Genomic DNA, 20,833 nt, shown 5'->3' with positions numbered 1-20,833 from the left:
TGTTGGCTCTTTCATGCTATTCTTGTGTACCAAATGGAATGACTAATGCCTTGATTACGGATTCTCTTGCACGATTCACACATATCAAGTAAGATTGAATCAATTGGCATTTCCAGTCAAGGGGATTTGGGAAAGCCTTCATCATACAAATACTTTGATGTAATCTATGCTTAATTGATGCTTTGTGGATTGCCTATGCTTTTCTTATGCCATGGTAAGGGCATACTATGGATACTTGATGTGTTGAGATCACTTGGAAGTTATGGTACTATGCCTTTGAGATCAGAAGAGCATGAGTACATGCTAATGTAATAATGGATTGTACATGAGTTCATGCAAAGCATTGTAAGTCATCCTACCTACATCTTTGAAGTTCAAATCACACCTATCACACCACTTTGTACCCACATTCTATTCCTAGAATCTTGATGTGTGTGAGGGTATCTTGGCATTTGGTTGGAGAGGCCAAGGGGAGCATGGTTTGAATCTTTATTGCTGTGAGTGCCTTGGTAAAGCGGTTAAGAAGTGGATTAGGTACTTGGATGTGAAGAAATGGCTCCAACTTGTGCCAGTTTCGACCTAGGTACGAGAGTGGGAAGTTCTTGGCCGGGAGATCGACAAGCATTGATACACTATATCAACAACAATTGGATTGATTCTGGCATCAACAACATCTTACATTTGGCATTGCATGGGCAAATGCAAATATGTCACATGGTAAAGTGATGATAGACAATGGCAATGGCATTGCATGAGCCTATGTTACATGCACGATTGGGCAAATGATGCCTTTGTTTGGATGCGAGTGATACAAATTTGTTGATGGAGTGTTGATAAGAATTGATGTGAATGTTGGAGATTGTATTGGGACCATATCTATATTGAGATTTGATCCAGAATACAAAGAAGATGTTGTCCGAATTTTTTCAAAAGTATTTCACAGAGCTGATCAAGAAAATCACTAATCATTCATTGGTGATTAAGAGTCTCTATTGGGCAATCATACATCTTGGAAGAGACAATTGGAAGCTACAAAGAGAGCTATTAACCTTTTGAATCGGACACCTGTAGGGCACCCAAATTAGGATTTAGTAGTAAATTAAAAACCCTAATTCAGTCATAGACTCTTAGGGTTGCCAAAAAAGTGTTTAGAGATCTTCATAATAATCTCTTAGGGCTATCCAATGAGCCAAGAACCACTCTATTTGGACATCGTTTGAGGAGTCAAAACTAGAAAGTTGACTTTGACTAAGAAGTCAAAAAAAGAATATCTACACTTTGACTTTGGTCAAACCCTCTTAGGCATAGTTAGTACTTGTCATCCATAAGCCCATACGCCAAATTTTATCAAAATCCGTTTACTTTTGAGAACTTTACATATGACCTAATTTCTATTTTCACCAGTGTCGCATAAATCCTAAAACAGAGAATATTAGGGCTATTTGAAAATCTTCTGTTCTTGCATATTTGCATTCTACGTCACAAGATCTTTCAATAGATCCCTAGATCATCAAATTCTAACACTATTTGGCCTTCTACAAGCCATTTTTCATTTTTAGCCATTATGCCAAGTGGGCGTCCATTCAAGCAAGCGATGAAACTTCAAGAGATAAGGGAAGATAGGGAAATGGTGAATGAGGATCTTGTAGCACTACTACATGTTAGCCTAATACCGACGCTTATACCGACGTCATTCAACGAGGTCTAAAAAAGCCCCGTCACATCGGTATAAACGCCGGTATAAGCGCCGAAACTACAGCATCGGTATAAGCGTCGGGTAACAATACCGGCGTCTATACCGGTGCCTATACCGACGCTCACCGGGGATAATACCGACGGCTATTCCAGCATCTATACCGGTGCATATACCGGGGTGTGTATCGGGGTGTATACCGGGCTCTATACCGACGCCAATACCGAGAGATATACCAATGAATATACCGACGCCAGTACCGGGGAATATACCAACGCTGTACCAGAAATTTTTTTTTGGGCAGAATAGTGCTGCCTGGCTGTTGCCTGGTTGCCTGCAATGAACAGGATCAACAACAGCAAACAGACAGCACCATTCTGTCTAAAATAGAGCACAAAAACAACCGTGCTCGTTTTTTTATTTTCCTGATCGACAAACAAGAAATTAAATTAAACATTAATACTCAAGAATGTTTTGATCATATACCATTAGTTTGAAGGTCATCTTACATCATGGTAATGCCTCCCAATTGACGGTCTCTCCTTCTTCTTCAAGCATCTCAAATAAGACCACAAGGCCATGTTTGTGAGCATACTTCTCCTCTCGCCTACTTGGTGGGCGATTCATGGCCAACTCCTGCACAAACGATTAACAATTATAACTTTTAGAAATCAACATTTAGCCCACATACATACATTTACATAAATAAAATTGCTACAAATACTTACGAATTCATGGCGCATGGTTTCGTAACCACCACTCCCAAGATGAGAAGCCCCTACTGTTTGGAGTCTTGCCCTTGCCGCCTCTCTTTGTTGTTGAAACCTCTCTGGTGTCTCGGTGAGCTCTTGAGCAATGGCTGCCCACTCCCTGTCATCTAGCCAAACAGGTTTCTCTTTCCCCTCTCTAAATGCGTCCCTCGCCTCTGACCTACGATGCCCCATCAAAATGCGAGCTGTATACTGTATCCACTCATTAGAGACGACATTCATAGGGTCAGATGGCTGAAACTCTTGCTTTATCTTTGTATTTATATAATTTTTCTTTCCCTTATCTTGCTGATCCTATTGCAATCAGTGTGGGAGGCATGTAGGGGCACATGGCCCCTGCATCTGAGCTTTCGCACCTAGTACTTGAGTGGGCATGGCCAACCACCACACCACGCAAGGTAGGAGTAACTACTCTCCCCTTTGAGAACTCTAGTTTTCCTTTGCTTCCACAATAACCCTCGCTCTTCACCCCACTCACCTTCTTGATTGTGTAACAACAGATCAAAGAACCCCTCATAGGAGCTATGACAAGAAACCTCATAGCAAGGCCTTCGAATTGCACCAAGAACAAGGCCCCATCTCACAAATGAATGAAACTGAGGGGAGATGACAAGGCAAAGCCGTATTACTTAAGAGAGGCAAAGATCGACCATCTAAAGGAGGTGCTACATAAACTCCCACAAATGGCCAAAGGGGAGATCATCCCCAATATATGCAGGGTGGATGCAGTCAATCTAGTGGAGGAGGTCCTAAACACAGTGGACATGGTAAGCTCTCTGTTTTACTGGTGCATCTTGTTCAAGACTAGCAGAAAACTTCTGAGGGTAGAGCCTTGATTGGCTTGTTCTATGGACCTTGCCCTCCAACTAAGGACATGGATTGGGGCACTAGACGATTAGTGCTGATACCTCCTTTACTATTATTTATGCTTCCTTTTGAAAGAGGAGGGCATGGCAATTAATGCCCTAGGTGCTAACCAAACTCTCCTCTCTCCCACTTCAAAATTCTCTCCCATGGACCCGACACCCACCTCTGCCCATTTTGGGTTGAATTCCCAAACCTACCCCTGCAATCGTACCCTCTCTTAAGTTTCTTGTAGAATGGGTGGGTAGACTCCTAGGTACCAGATCTTAATCTGAGATGGCACCCTCAAGCAATTGACATTAGTAAGGAACTTCTCTCCTCTCTATGCATCAATGTGGGAGATGGGTACAAACCATTATCTTTAAAAATATCCCCAACACTTGCTTCCACTGTAGGGGCAAGGATCACTTTATCAGAAACTAGTGTACGAAGTCCCCCCTGCCTCAGACACATGTGATGAAGAACCATCCCCCTGAAGGACCTAAACAAGAGGATAATGAAGGCTTTCGGATTTTTGTAAGTTTTTTTACGTCCAAAACACTCAAAAAAACGTGCATGACGCTGTCAAAAAGCAAGCCTTAATACTGAGGTAGCAGAACCTTATTTATTGGGACTCATTTGGTACGAGTTTTTTTTTTTCAAGTCTCTCAAAGTTGGTCAAAAATTAGTATCCTTTTTACACGTGTCATCAAACCGCTTGCACGCTTTTTTTTTCCCCTCCTCCTTGCATACCCTGTCCCTGTGCAAAGTCCCCTCTCTGTTGTGTGTGGCCAAGGAAGTGTGTTCTCTCGCTCTCTCTCTCTCTCTCGCCTTGCCGACAGATGTAGACACGTAGGCCAGGTCTACAGGGTTCCTCGGTCACTACCCCTTAGCGAACGATTGTGCTTGAGCACGGCTGGCAAATGGATATGGGTGAAGGTGGACGAATGGTCGATCACCGCATGGCTATGCCGCGAGAGAAAAAAAGACTCAACATGCCACCGTCATGTGAAAAAGTACTTCTAATTATTGCTTCCTTTTCTTCCCTTTAAACCGCATTATCCTTTCAAGTTTTTATTGAAAAGATATGTACTAAAAAGCACCAAAATACTTTTTTTTTCGTACACACCCGGGGCCCACTCAAGTCGGTGGAGCCGATTTCCCCTTCCAACAATTAGCCAATTATCATGGTCGGGCAAGGGCCACGTACCATCGGGCAAGAGCCACGAATTAGGCATCCCCCATGACCACCGGGATGAGTCGAGCGCTGGAACAGCGGAGGGGTCTCGTATGGATCCTCCTATCTCGGGTGATCCACCACCCGAGGAGGAGGAGTCACTCGAGTGTTCAAGGGGCAAGATCCCGAGCAACCAAACACATCAAGCGAGCATAGATGTCCCTTTATAACATGAGAGAGCCTAGTGGGACTTGAACTCATAACCTAGAGGTTACAAGTCACAAGCTTGACCACTACACTAACTCAGTTGGGACACCAAAATACTTTTTTGATTTAAATAATTAATGCAAGCGTTAGTTATAGAAGATAAGGTACCAAAAGGCATTACCTTAGTTATACGAAATAGCAAGACATGTGTCTGGCTATTCGCGATAGGAGCGCAGAAGAGGACACGTGTCTTGATGCACGTGTGAGTGGAATCGGGGGAGCTTCTAGAGGGGGTTCTCTACGCCATGTGAAGGATCCTTCTCTCCTACCTTCTGGAGGTGCTTATGAGGGCCATGTGTAGGATCTTCCTTTCTCTTTGGCAACTCACATGGGCTCGTGTTATTTGTCTATTCCGACATTGGTTTCTTTCTTTTTATCTCGATTTTGGTTATTTAAGTCTGCTGGTTGTTCGATGTTTGTCGTCTCTTTGCAGATGGCTCCTAGACTTCCCTTGAGGGATATCACTAATAATAGGGAGCGGTTTGCATGTGTGTAGCATGAGTCCTCCAAACCTTATGCTAAGAAGCTGTTTGATGCAATGTTTGCTGATGCGGTTGCTGCAAGACAACGATCTCCTCAATCTCTTGCTTCCACACCTCCTGTCAAGGATGCAACAACAAGTTCTATATCTCTTCGCTGCCATGATCTTTCTGAAAGCAATGATAAGAAGGTCATTGCTGCAAGGTCTGATCCCAAACCTTCAATGCATGTGTAGAGAGATGATGGCCATGGGGGTGGCCTAAGGTTCTATTAATTAAATGCCATGTCAGTGGCATTGTACACCCCTATTACTCATTGTACTAATAGGGGCATACAATGAGTAATGTATTCAAGACTAATGTAGCTCGAGGGGTTAACCTCTAAGAAATTTTATGTATCACATGCATTCAAGGGGTATTTAAAAAACCCCTTACACTTACATACTTGTATGAATAAAATGACCCGTTTTTCTTCATAAACTTATAGTTTTTTTCCAAATTTGGTTTAAAAAATCCCTCTTGTAAATGTAATTCTATACCTTTTTGAATAAACCCCTCCTTATGAGCTCACGTGCTACACTTACATATTTTTAGGTGAATCCCTTGAGTAATGTAGCAAGATTAATGTATTAGAACCATGGCTAGTGAATTAGACAATATTGAAAAGAAAAGGCCAAGCCAATCTAATCAAGCTTGAATCAAACCTTAGGGCCATGTCTATTATTGGATGAGACTAATATATGGTGGGAACCATGTCTAGTCACGAGTCATGTTCATGAGAGAAAAAAAGCCAATCTAATCAAGCTTGAATCAAACCTTAGGGCCATGTCTATTATTGGATGAGACTAATATATCGTGGGAACCATGTCTAGTCATGAGTCATGTTCATGAGAGAAAAAAAGACTACATTGAAAGTGGTGTACCAATCCTCAAGAGACATGTAAGAAAAAGGACTACTAAATTATTACTTTCCTTGTTACTTTTTGTTCTTTGGAATCTGTAGAGCATGGAGGGCATTATGCTTTTTGTGAAGGTAGTTGTGGTGTAGATATTCATGCCATAGACAAGGAAGAAAACACTAGACGAATAATCCTTTTCAAGCATTTAATTTAGGAGAGGATATAAAATGTAGAGGGTGAGAACATTTTTTTTTGATAAAAGTGGTGTTTCACCTGTTCATTTTCCTCTCATTACATTAAATGCAAGCTAATATAATGGGGATTAAGAGAGACTTCTATGATGAGACTAGGCTCCCTAAGATTAACATTCTTATCACAATCTCTATCTTGACTCTTGACCAATCCCCCCTCTTGATTATGATGAGACTAGGCCCCCTAAGGTCAACATTCTTATCACAATCTCTATCTTCACTCTTGACCAATCCTCCTCCTTGTCTACTTCATTATGAGAGCTCGTACACTTGGCGTGACTTGTTGCACTAGTATTTTTGAATTCTCGTGTGTGGACATTGAATCCCACCCCACCAATATCTTATGAAGTCTTTAAATTTTCCTTTTCAAATTGGATTGATTGAAAATGCTCATGGGTTCGTTGTTAGCTTGTTATTATATTCATAAATCGAATGTGCTATTGGTGTGCATGAGATGTGTTGAAGATCTTGTACATGAGATATGAAAATATTGTTGTAACATGGCCACGCTAATTGGAGCTAGAGCAAAAAAGAGGGGCTCTAACGACTATTTTAGGGTTGAGCTATTTAACATGGGAAAATTTAGCTATTTTTTAAAGATTACCCAAAATTACTAGTTTTTCTCAAGTGAGTAACGAAGAAAGATTCACCAAGATTACACTTAGTCTACATGTCAGTACATAAGATATGATATTTGAAAGATTTGTCCAATGTATTTATACATTCAAGTTCGTATTTGCCAACCTAGATCTATATTTATACCATGATATTGACCTCTTATTTTCACCCTAGTTGGAGGTTGACCATCGCCAAAATTTCATATTGTAAGCTAAAGCTTAGCAAAATAACAGTTGATTAAGGGTGGTTTCTACGAATGTTACGGGGAACTTTGGTTTGAGCCACCAGTGGATAAACATGGAATTTCCAATTCTTTGGAAGGATGTGAATATTATAAGAAAGAAGAGGGCATATAAAGAAGACAAACATGAATGAGACTCATACTTTTGATTCTTACAAAGGAGGGGAAGGCTCATAGTACTATCATATAGGATCAAAAACCAGGATATCATTAGGTGGGTTTTGGACTCAAAAAGGTTCTCAAAGTTAAGAGGGAAATCATTAACACTACTAAAAAAAATGGACCAATGGGAGGTTGAGTTGGGAGCTATCTTTTTACTATCTCTTTATGATTAGACGGGAACTTCACTTCTCCCCTTTGGGGCCTCTTTTCTTAGAAAACCCCCATATCACATGCATGCAGAGGCTCAAGGGGTTTACTTTTAGGAAGACCTACAGATAACATGCATTCAAAGGGTATTAAAAAATACCATTTTTGTTAATTTTGACTTAATAAAATGACCCCTTTTTCTTTATAAACTTATGGATTTTTCTCAAAAAGCCATTTTCATAAAATTTTCTCAAAGTCTACTCCAACTATCCATTTTATTTCTCTGATGAAGAGAAAAGTTTATATGCTTACAATTAAAATCCCTCAACTCACCTCATTCCTAATTTAGTTATACTAACTGTTCACATGTTTTATTTAAAATTTCTCAATGCCTTTTCACTATTAAACAACAAAGCATGACATATAAATTGGGGAAAATAAAAACATGCTTTTCGTTTAAGTCTTATTTTAGATTAGATGTTATGTGATATTTAAAAGACCTTACCTAAAATTTTCTTACGAGTTTCCTTGTCTTGTAACGTCCGACAACCTTGATTTGAAATCAACATCGAAAAAATGGCTGAGCAACCCTCGATTCGACCACTTTTATAGGCACTCAGAGAGACTATCGGACCACATATTTACCTTCTAGTCAAGAAACTCATCGACCATGAACCTCCCCCATGGCCCTTTTCCGAAGGATGGACTTCTATCATACTATGGGAATGAGAAATTGCTAGGAACTCCATAACCAAAGTTGTAGACTTCGACATTACGACTGTTACCCATAATACATTCCCTGACGCTTTACCCAACTAATACCTCCTTAACTATTATTTCTGCTTCCTTTTCAAAGAGGAGGACATGGCAATTAATGCCCTAGGTGCTAACCAAACTCTCCTCTCTCCCACTTCAAAATTCTCTCCCATGAACCCAAAACCCACCCTCTGCCCATTTTGGGTTGAATTCCCAAACTTGCCCTTGCACTCGTACCCTCTGTTAAGCTTCTTGTAGAATAGGTGGGTAGGTATCAAACTTCTGATTCCCTCTTCGCGATTGGCCTATGAATTTGGGGGAAATGTTTACTAATCATGATTAACTTCCTTAATCAAAACGTTTTTTTTTTAAATGTAGTCATTTCTCCTTGCTTGGATCTTAAGAGCTTTTGAGCTTCAATCTTCAATGGAATGCCAACAAAAGCATGGGGGTTTGATTGAGGATGATCAAGGCTACATAACAACCTAGATTTTTCCCACTTTCATGGTGGAGAATGCGCCATCGTGAGGCTGCCGCCAGACTGTGCCATTTCGCCTGCGTGCAGATCCGTGAAGATTAGAGAGCCATAAGCACGGCTAATGCCTAGAAACACCTTGTATGTGGTGTAGCATCTAGTATGTGGTGCTTAGAAGCCTTTCGAGCTCGTTAAATATGGCGATTACAGTGCGCTGTTGGCCGTGAAGGACTGTGCGCGATTTCATGACGATTTCAAGCCTAATTAGATGTACAAGTAGCTGATGAGGCTTAATAAGCTTAATGATGCTGATTTTCCAGGCGATGTTGCTGTGTGAAATCGTTGACACCCGGCTGCGAGCGATCAAGTGAAAGCAAGCTTCATCACAAGGTTTAGTGACATTAACCCTAATGTTCTTCATTTGGAACTTCATGTTCTTAAAAAGCCCTTCAAGCCATTAATCTTGGAAAATTATTCTTCAATCTCATGCTGTTCAGCATAATCAGCTCTTCATATGTAATTAGAGCTTCTCTCCTTGTTTATAAGGGAGAAAAGGGATTACATGATTTTCTTAGGGATTAATGGGAAGAGAAAAAGCATAATGTGGCTTTGCAAGGCATGATAAGCAAGGGGATTTGAAGAGTAAATTGTTTGAAGGTGCCCATGCATCTATTAAATTCTTGGATACATTAGTGAAGGGGATTGAAGAGTAATGAAACTATTCATGTTTCTTTACCAAGGCTGTTGGATTAAGGCTCATAAAGATGTGAAATGCATGTGGTCTATGGGATGTGGAATTTGTTGGCTCTTTCATGCTATTCTTGTGTACCAAATGGAATGACTAATGCCTTGATTACGGATTCTCTTGCACGATTCACACATATCAAGTAAGATTGAATCAATTGGCATTTCCAGTCAAGGGGATTTGGGAAAGCCTTCATCATACAAATACTTTGATGTAATCTATGCTTAATTGATGCTTTGTGGATTGCCTATGCTTTTCTTATGCCATGGTAAGGGCATACTATGGATACTTGATGTGTTGAGATCACTTGGAAGTTATGGTACTATGCCTTTGAGATGAGAAGAGCATGAGTACATGCTAATGTAATAATGGATTGTACATGAGTTCATGCAAAGCATTGTAAGTCATCCTACCTACATCTTTGAAGTTCAAATCACACCTATCACACCACTTTGTACCCACATTCTATTCCTAGAATCTTGATGTGTGTGAGGGTATCTTGGCATTTGGTTGGAGAGGCCAAGGGGAGCATGGTTTGAATCTTTATTGCTGTGAGTGCCTTGGTAAAGCGGTTAAGAAGAGGATTAGGTACTTGGATGTGAAGAAATGGCTCCAACTTGTGCCAGTTTCGACCTAGGTACGAGAGTGGGAAGTTCTTGGCCGGGAGATCGACAAGCATTGATACACTATATCAACAACAATTGGATTGATTCTGGCATCAACAACATCTTACATTTGGCATTGCATGGGCAAATGCAAATATGTCACATGGTAAAGTGATGATAGACAATGGCAATGGCATTGCATGAGCCTATGTTACATGCACGATTGGGCAAATGATGCCTTTGTTTGGATGCGAGTGATACAAATTTGTTGATGGAGTGTTGATAAGAATTGATGTGAATGTTGGAGATTGTATTGGGACCATATCTATATTGAGATTTGATCCAGAATACAAAGAAGATGTTGTCCGAATTTTTTCAAAAGTATTTCACAGAGCTGATCAAGAAAATCACTAATCATTCATTGGTGATTAAGAGTCTCTATTGGGCAATCATACATCTTGGAAGAGACAATTGGAAGCTACAAAGAGAGCTTTTAACCTTTTGAATCAGACACCTGTAGGGCACCCAAATTAGGATTTAGTAGTAAATTAAAAACCCTAATTCAGTCATAGACTCTTAGGGTTGCCAAAAAAGTGTTTAGAGATCTTCATAATAATCTCTTAGGGCTATCCAATGAGCCAAGAACCACTCTATTTGGACATCGTTTGAGGAGTCAAAACTAGAAAGTTGACTTTGACTAAGAAGTCAAAACAGAGAATATCTACACTTTGACTTTGGTCAAACCCTCTTAGGCATAGTTAGTACTTGTCATCCACAAGCCCATACGCCAAATTTTATCAAAATCCGTTTACTTTTGAGAACTTTATGACCTAATTTCTATTTTCAGCAGTGTCGCATAAACCCTAAAACAGAGAATATTAGGGCTATTTGAAAATCTTCTGTTCTTGCATATTTGCATTCTACGTCACAAGATCTTTCAATAGATCCCTAGATCATCAAATTCTAACACTATTTGGCCTTCTACAAGCCATTTTTCATTTTTAGCCATTATGCCAAGTGGGCGTCCATTCAAGCAAGCGATGAAACTTCAAGAGATAAGGGAAGATAGGGAAATGGTGAATGAGGATCTTGTAGCACTACTACATGTTAGCCTAATACCGGCGCTTATACCGACGTCATTCAACGGGGTCTAAAAAAGCCCCGTCATCGGTATAAACGCCGGTATAAGCGCCGGAGCTACAGCGTCGGTATAAGCGTTGGGTAACAATACTGGCGTCTATACCGGTGTCTATACCGACGCTCACCGGGGATAATACCGACGGCTATTCTAGCGTCTATACCGGTGCATATACCGGGGTGTGTACCGGGGTGTATACCGGGCTCTATACCGACGCCAATACCGAGAGATATACCAATGAATATACCGACGCCAGTACCGGGGAATATATCGACGCTGTACCAAAAAAATTTTTTTGGGCAGAATAGTGCTGCCTGGCTGTTGCCTGGCTGCCTGCAATGAACAGGATCAACAACAGCAAACAGACAGCACCATTCTGTCTAAAATAGAGCACAAAAACAACCGTGCTCGTTTTTTTATTTTCTTGATCGACAAACAAGAAATTAAATTAAACATTAATACTCAAGAATGTTTTGATCATATACCATTAGTTTGAAGGTTATCTTACATCATGGTAATGCCTCCCAATTGACGGTCTCTCCTTCTTCTTCAAGCATCTCAAATAAGGCCACAAGGCCATGTTTGTGAGCGTACTCCTCTCGCCTACTTGGTGGGCGATTCATGGCCAACTCCTGCACAAACGATTAACAATTATAACTTTTAGAAATCAACATTTAGCCCACATACATACATTTACATAAATAAAATTACTACAAATACTTACGAATTTATGGCGCATGGTTTCGTAACCACCACTCCCAAGATGAGAAGTTCCTACTGTTTGGAGTCTTGCCCTTGCCGTCTCTCTTTGTTGTTGAAACCTCTCTGGTGTCTCGGTGAGCTCCTGAGCAATGGCTGCCCACTCCCTGTCATCTAGCCAAACAGGTTTCTCTTTCCCCTCTCTAAATGCGTCCCTCGCCTCTGACCTACGATGCCCCATCAAAATGCGAGCTGTATACTGTATCCACTCATTAGAGACGACATTCATAGGATCAGATGGCTGAAACTCTTGCTTTATCTTTGTATTTATATAATTTTTCTTCCCCTTATCTTGCTGATCCCATTTAGTCATGACAGAGTCGTGAAACTGTATAGTGCACACTTGTCGAATGCGTGTCTTCATCGCCTTCCCTGCACTATTCATTATTGGTGCCCCATCCCTAATTGTGTATATCTTGCTATTGTCATGGTCATGTGCACCCCAGGGAGTGGAAGGTGACCCTATGGGTGTGCTATCAACAGATGAGAGCGAAGGACGACGCTCACGTGGTGGTGGTGTCACAGCATCTGTGGCACTACCACCACAACAACCTCCCCCTGAAGACCTACTACATGAGCGCCGTCTATGTGAAGAGGTGGTAGATCGAGCTGTAAGAGGAGTGGAAGGCTGTGTGGTATGAGGTGTGGGAGCTGCTGTCGTACCCACGGGTGTGGGAACTGGCGTCGGGAAGCCAGATGGTGAGGCAGATGTCCCTGCTCCAGAACCCCAATAACTCTGAGCCATGGCTCTCTGCTCTGGAGTCATGGACGAAAGAAAACCATATAACTGCTGGGGACTCATGCCCTGCGGTGTAGGATTAAATGAGAAATCAGGACTATAGTCGTAGGGCGGTGAGTCACCCATGGCCTGTTGGACAAAAAACCATATGACAAACTTGTGCGAAATGAAAATTACACGGTAAACAATGAAAGAACCATATGACAAACATTAACAATGATAAACAACATTGGTAAAACTATATCAACTTACTCCTACAGTAGTGATTATGATGGTAAACATTAACAATGGTAAACAATGAAAGGACCTCAATGTCATAAAACCATTACCAATATGTCATAACTATTTGCATAATCATTAAGATACATCATTTCAAAAATCATTATCTATTCTATCATCCTCATTAAGATCAGTAGCCCCAAAGAGATCTATGTCTATGTACATTTCAGCATCCTCATCATTAAAAGTCCCTTGAGTGATGAAGGATGTCTTCATCATCTATGTCTTCTTCCTCAACATGTTTTTCAGCTTCCTTGGTTTGCACCTCTTCATTTGGATCTTGCTCTAGTTGCTCCTCTTCATTTGCTTGCTCCTCTTCATTGTTGATATCGGCTTGTTCTTGCTGCTCTCCACCACCCTGTGCATCCACATCACCTTGTTGTAGCTCAAATTCTTCAAAAATTTGCTTATTGTGCGGGGGGCGACTTGAACCACAAACAGCCAGCGTGGATCTTTTGGATCCGCTTTAAAGACAACCTGCTCACAATGCTCTGGGCGCACAAAAGTATCTTGTTGATCAGTCCATACCTTTGTGGAGTCCACTTGGATAAGGCCACTATTGTCTCTACGTACAGTTGCATGTGGCCCATTCATGATTACCTTGAACCACTTCACATCAAAGATAAACAACTCAAAACTTCTGAAGCCAACCTTTAATATATCTTGAATGGTTCCAAAGTAATCAAGCATTCCAGTAATTGTGTTATCATCACTTGCACTTGCATGACTTTCTTGAACAAACTGTGCAGTGACACCACAATCAAAGGTTGCTCTTCTTTGGTCTATTCGTTCTACTCGAAAATGACGTCCATGTGACCAAAACGCCCCATATTTGTGATACTACAAATAGCACAAAAAGATTGTTGATGGAGAATCAAACACTGAGACATGTAGAGAAAAAAAAGAGAGACATGTAGAACTTAAACACTTACATGCCAATCGCATCCTTTTGTAAGCTCCTCCTCCTCCTCTGTTATAGTTAAACCAGCACGTTTGGCTTCTAAAATTGTAGCTTCTAACCATCTACCTGTGGGAAAGTCCGGAAGAGCTTGCATACCTTCTGGATATGGGAGATTTCTTGTAGTGCGATTCCTTCTGAAACTTAAACGATCTTGTACTCGCTGTCGCTTGGGAAAGTCCGGAAGAGCTTGCATTCCTTCTAGATATGGGAGATTTCTTGTAGTGCGATTCCTTCTGAAACTTAAACGATCTTGTACTCGCTGTCGCTTGAGAGCTTCATATGTCTCAATCCACTTCTCCATTACATGAGAGTTCAAGATGCAAAATTTGTTGATTTTTTCCCTCAAATTGTTATCTATCTTTCTCTTAATGCCTTGGCCTTGAGGTTCCTCACCAATGACTTGCCTGTTAGACTCTTGAGACCATAGTCGAGGTACTGGATCTGAGGAACTTAAATATTCAGTGATGTAAACAAGGGACTCTTGTATCAGCCACCCTTCTGACATACTACCCTCTGGGCGAGCCATTTGGCGAACAAATCCCTTTAATGTCTTCATAAACCTCTCCAAAAAGAACATCCATCTTGAATGGACTGTTCCAACAACTGCAACCTCATCTACAACATGAACTAGCAGATGCATCTGGATTGTTAATAAACTTGTAGGGAAAAACTTCTCTACCATGCAGACTGCCTCTATGGAGTTTAAACGCGCTGTCTCCAAAGTGTCTCTCTTTATCTCTTTTGAAGAAATCCAGCGCACCAATGTGCCAATCTTATAGATAGTAGCTCTAATGTCTTCAGTGAGGCAATCTTTTATTGCTATGGGTAGCACAAATTGTAGAAACTTGTGCCAATCATGACTCTTGAGGCCACTAAGATCATCATCCTTTGTAAATGCACTTTTCAAGCAATGCATACAACCTGTAGGAGTCCGAAACTCTGAAATTGTCCTCTTGACTTGTTGTTCCTCCATCTTGCTAAAAACCCATGGGGCTCTTGGAAGTAGCACCTTTCCATTGGGTCTAGTGTGAGCCCACAACTCTTGCATGCAACCAATCTCTTCCAAGTCATCCCTTTGGCCTTTAGTCTCCTTTTTTCCTGTCATGGTCTTCCACAGAATGTCAGCTACATTCTTGAAAATATGCATCGGGTCAAGCAAATGGTTTATAAGGAGATCACCCCAATAGGGGAGTTGGTGAAAGATAGAGAGCCTCTTCATCCCAAGACATGCCAAGTTGCCACATTCCTCCCATTAGATCTTCCAATCGCTTGCCTTCAATGCACTTGAAGGAGGTCTTCCTAGATTACCATCCCGCAATTCATGATTTTCTGGAAGATACCTAACATGTCCTTGGTAGACATTCTTTCGTAATGCTTTTGAGTATCTTGAATCAAGTCGAGGACCACATACAGGACATGCATTGTAACCCGATATAGACAAACCTGAGCATTCTCCATAGCCAAGCCAATCATGCATTGTCCACATGAGAATACCTTGCACAGTTGTAAGTCTTTGGCCACTCTACTGCTTTGACATGTCCTTCACTTCAATTCCGTTCCCAACATTTCTTCCATTGGACCTTCTTCCATTTTCGGACCTTCTTCCATTTCCTCGGGTGCTGTTAATTGAGCTCCATCTGTCACTCCCTCCTGCGATATCCTCATCCTTTGTTGGGGACGAGAATTCACAGGCGCAATGTTATCAAGATGCGGCTGCACATTTGCTTGGTTGTACGATTGAAACCGTAAATTTTGCAAGCGCTCCATTGGAAATATGACAGCGTCATGAACATGCTGGTTGCAAATCCTTCGTTTTCGAAAGATTTGGTACTTACATCGCATGCATGGACACACTATTCTCTCTTCAAGATTGAGAGGCTCCATCTAGCAGGATAACATGTATATGCAGCAGCTCATTAAACACAAATCATTATGCATTACACAAAGCACTATGTAAACCATAAAACAGGGCTTCTTTTCCCCAGCCGTGAGAGAGATTTTAAAAAATAACATTTAAAGCGTCAAACGGGCTTCTTTTCCCCAGCCGTTGAGGGAGACTTTAAAAATATTTAAAAAAGCGTCAAACGGGCTTCTTTTCCCCAGCCGTTGAGGGAGATTTTAAAAATAACTTATACATTAGCTTATCTTGTCTCCATACAAAATTAAGATGAATTTGAACAAGGATGGAGAGGGAAGCTATCTCTATTCATAAATAGCTATTTATAAAGGCCTTATGCAAAAATCTAAATGCATAGATTCTGTAAATAGAGCCTACACATTGAGCTCTATACGTAAGTCTTATGCAAGCTTTATGAATAAGGTTTATGCAATCGTATGCATAGTAAGGCTTGTAAGCCTTAAGTATAAGCTTGCATAATAAGGCTGCAAGACTTATGCATAAGCTCTATGCATAAGCCAACTGCATAAGTCTTATGCATAAGCTCTATGCATAAGCCATATGCATAAGCTCTATGCATAAGTCTTATGCATACACTCTATGCATAAGCCATATGCATAAGCTCTATGCATAAGTCTTATGCATAAGCTCTATGCAAGACTTATGCATAAGCTCTATGCTATAAGCCTTATGCACTATGCTAACCCTTAATCCCATCACCCAATGGTGTAATAAACATGATCTTGTTTTACATGGATAAGAGATCTTACCTTGATAACATATATAAACTCTATGAATAAAGAGAATACCTTATGCATAGAAAAACAGAGCATAAGAAATATATGTTATATGTATAAGAGAGTATAAACATTCAAAAAGCTTATGCTTTCCATCCATGCAAGGCACTCTACATCAAAAAAAGTTTTATGCAAAAAAACATAACGCATGTGAAGCCTTATGCATAAAGCTCATCCATAAGATTTATACATAAAATATTATGTATTAAGCTTTATGCATAGATCTTAATTCATGCATTCAGCTAGATTCATATAGCTCTATGCATAAACTCTATGTATAGAGCTTGCATAAGCTTACAAGCCCTATGTATAGAGCTTTCATAATCTTACAACCTCTATGTATAAAGCCTATACATAGAGCTTTTACAAGAAGGCTATGCATAGAGCTTTCAACAAGAAGGCTATGCAAGCTCTATGTACAATGTCCATGCAAGCTTTCAAGAAACCTATGCATAGAGATTTTATAAGCTTGCAAACTCTATGCATAAAGCCTATGCATAGAGCTTATGCATAGAGATTTCACAAGCTCGCAAGCTCTATGAATAGAGCTTATGCATAAAGCTTGCAAGAAGGCTATGCATAGAGATTGCAAGCTTATGATAGGTTTTATGCATAGATATTGATTTAATCCTATGTATAAGCTTACAAGAACCCTAAACTAACCCTAAACCATAAAACAGGGATGCAATAATACATAGAAAAAAGCATAAACAAGAAAAATCGAAAGAGGATCTACCTCTTTTTTGCGAAGCTGAAGGAGAGGATTGGTGAAAGATTGGTGAAAGAGCTGCAAAACAAAATATTAAACAAAATAATTAGTAAATTAAACACAAGAATAAGAACTAATACAAAACCCTAAAATCTCTATGCATGCATTAGGAGATCTATGCATACATAGAGAGCTCTCAACATGCATAGAGAGCCAAAAAAACACAAAACCCTAAACGTCCTAATTCCTAAATTAAAAAGTAAAAGCAAGAACATATAAGGAGAAGGAGAAGAGGAGAAAAGAAGAAAGAAGGAGAAAAGAGGAGAGAGGAAAAAAGAGGAGAGGGAGAGAAAGAGACGTTGCATATCTTCTCTGCAACGCTGCGAAAAAATCAAAAAATACGCTCTCGGTTGTAAAAAACTTACGAGCGTCGGTATATGCTCCGGAATATGCGTCGGTATATGCTTCGAAATATGCGTCGGTATATGCTTCGGAATAACCGTCGGTATGTGCTTCGGTAAACGAAAATTTGAAAATACCCCGCCCGACTTGTCTCCTCCAACATTACGACAGGCATACCGACGTTCGACATTTGTGTCGGTATTTTAGCGTCGGTATGCCCTCAAGCTCTTGTAGTGTAGAGGATAGTGATGAAGAGTATTTTAGGGACATGCAAGTAAGAAGAAATGTTTTTTCCAAGCAACCTTCTTCAAGCATATTTGGTGTACATGGACAAGACTTCTCTCAAGCAAGGCCAACTGGAGCTTCTTCATTTTCAAAGACAATGGATAGAAATGTTTATCAAAGGTCTTTATCATTTGAGAGTCAAGACAAAGGACAATATGCTTTTGAAGACATAAGGATTATAGAACATTATGATGTAAAAGCAAGGCTTAGATTTGCCATGATGCATGTATTCTTGCATACAAGGTTGTTGGAATCAATGAAAGTGCAAGCTTTTCTTGATTATATGGTATCTACTCGAGTGAGTAGTTTATGGTTCAAAAGAGGAAAGTCATTTGCACAAAAATTGTTTGCATCATTTTATGGGGCGAAGGAGTCATTTTCATGGGACTCAAGGATTGGATTCGTAATTGGGATGCTTATTTTCATGCCTTTCCTTGTGACGAGCTTGCCAAAGTGAAGAAAGTGACTTCTTATTTGAAAGGAAGAGCTAGATCTTAGTGGTTGAAAGAAATGCATGACTATGATTGGGATTGGTAGAATTCGGAATATGATGTTGTGCAATACTTTGCGACCACCCAAGAGAAAAATTTCTTTAGAGATCGATGCATGGTATTCTCATATAAGGACTCTCTATCTAGCTATATGGAGAAATATTGGTACCTTTCCTTCTTCATTCCCAACATCAAAGAGAAGGAAAGTATAGAGGGTTTTGTGCAAAGGTTGGACAAAGTTTTCATGCAAGTATCTCAAAATATTTTGCAAATTATTAAGGACATTGGTCTAGATGAGATCATGGTGTTGATGGGACTTATCTACATGCATGCCCAAAGGGTTAATCACAAGGGCAAGTTTGTTGAGGTAAGCAAGATATAAATGATTCAATTGGTGGTACCCATTCTTGGCTACATTTTGTGTTTGAATGGGGAAGGAATGCTTCATCTCATGTTGAAAGATTTGGATATCAAGATTGATAAAAGAGGTTACACGCTCACTCAATCTTTTGGTCATTGCATAGAGTATGACTATGCAGGTCTTTCTGCACACATTGTGGGTGTTGAAGTCGATGAGACGCTTGCTGTAATTTCTGGACAATAAGTACATGAGGAGATATCGATTCGATTCTTTCTCGACAAGACACCACCAATGTATTCGTGGCCAATGGGAATACACAAGTTGAAAATGGAAATGCTTGGATTACTTCCATAAGTGCTTTGATGGATACATTTTCAGCTTATGATATGATGCCACGAGATCATAAAGACTTGATTATTGAGGATATTTTGGATATGCATGCAATTGTGTTTGACACAAGGGATGATGATTCACGTGATGATGAACATGCCTATGAGGATGTATTTGACATATGCCATGCACATGAGGACGAAGATCACACTTATGGTGAAGACATATCCATTATTGGTCATGGTGAATTAGGCATCTTAAAGATGATGCTTATACAAGTGTTGATGATTCTGTCAGAATATGCAGTGGAGATGAAGACAAGATGTGAAAACACGAGAGCAAGTGCACTACAGAAAAACATAGAAATAGAGAGAGAGAGAGAGAGAGAGAGAGAGAGAGAGAGAAGTGTATAACTCTGCTATATACATAAGAGAAAATCTCAAGAATTGAATATAGAAGTGTGGGGGGCAAGGGGCCATTTTATATGGCTCTATCAACTAGTCGACCTGCTCAAAAGACAACCGACAGCCACATAAATGTCCACACGACCTACTGCAACTCCAGTCGGCCAGTCGGTTAGCATACAGGGAAGGTCGAGGAGTAGCAGGGTCATTCGGCTAGTGTCTGAACCAGCCAACAAGCATAGGACAGCCTCCCACACTCGAAAAAAAAGGGAAAAATATGAAGAGTGGGGAAAAATGAGAAAACACCTAAATCGGGCGGACACACCCACAACAGAGGCCCTGGTGTAAATATACAAACAGAAGATGACTGTTAACACCCCCTCTTAGCTCCTGGATGTGGAACCAATCCCTCTGAGCTGGAGTGCCGCCGGAGCATAGCTTGAGGTAGAGACTTCGTGAAGAGGTCCGTCACATTGTCCTCCGGCGAATAATAAAGAAGCAAGATGTCACCAGCCAAGATCTTCTTCCAGACATGTGGAGCTAAGTCCACCTCCCATGCGTGCAAAGTTTCATTACTATCGGACAACATTGGGTATGATGGAATGTGGAAGAGTTTTTTCCTACCCTCTTGAGCACTACGAGACTTGAGTTTTAGACACTAGGCCCCACTTGACCAACCAAATGTCATCCGATGGCAACCAAACTTTGTAGACATGTAGAGCTATGCTCATCAACCATTCCTACAAAGTTTCATGGCTATCAGATGATGTTTGGGTGGTGAGAGGAGGAAAGAGAAGGGCTTAATTGAAAACTTTTAGAAATAAACTACAAATGCATAAATTTATTAAACCAAAGCATGCACATAAGTACAAAGAACCATTTCAACATATCACGATCAAAGTACAAAGCGTAAGGAACCAAGATACATTTGAATATATCATGAACAACAAAGGACAAGGTATAAGTGCTAACCTAGATACTTTGGGTTTAGTCACTTAGAAGATACATCTTGATAAAAAATAATAAGTGCTAACCTAGCTACTCTGGGTTCAATCACTATTATATGATCCAGAGCTTGAGGACAGTACTAACACCTCCTTATCTCGGAACCTTATAGCTACTTCCCTTGAGGCTCCTAATTGACTCGAGTGGC

This window comes from Cibotium barometz, chromosome 10 (genome assembly GCF_041138505.1).
Source record: "Cibotium barometz isolate CiBa-2024 chromosome 10, ASM4113850v1, whole genome shotgun sequence".
Lineage (NCBI taxonomy): Eukaryota > Viridiplantae > Streptophyta > Polypodiopsida > Cyatheales > Cibotiaceae > Cibotium > Cibotium barometz.
Note: the sequence above shows the minus strand (reverse complement) of the source record.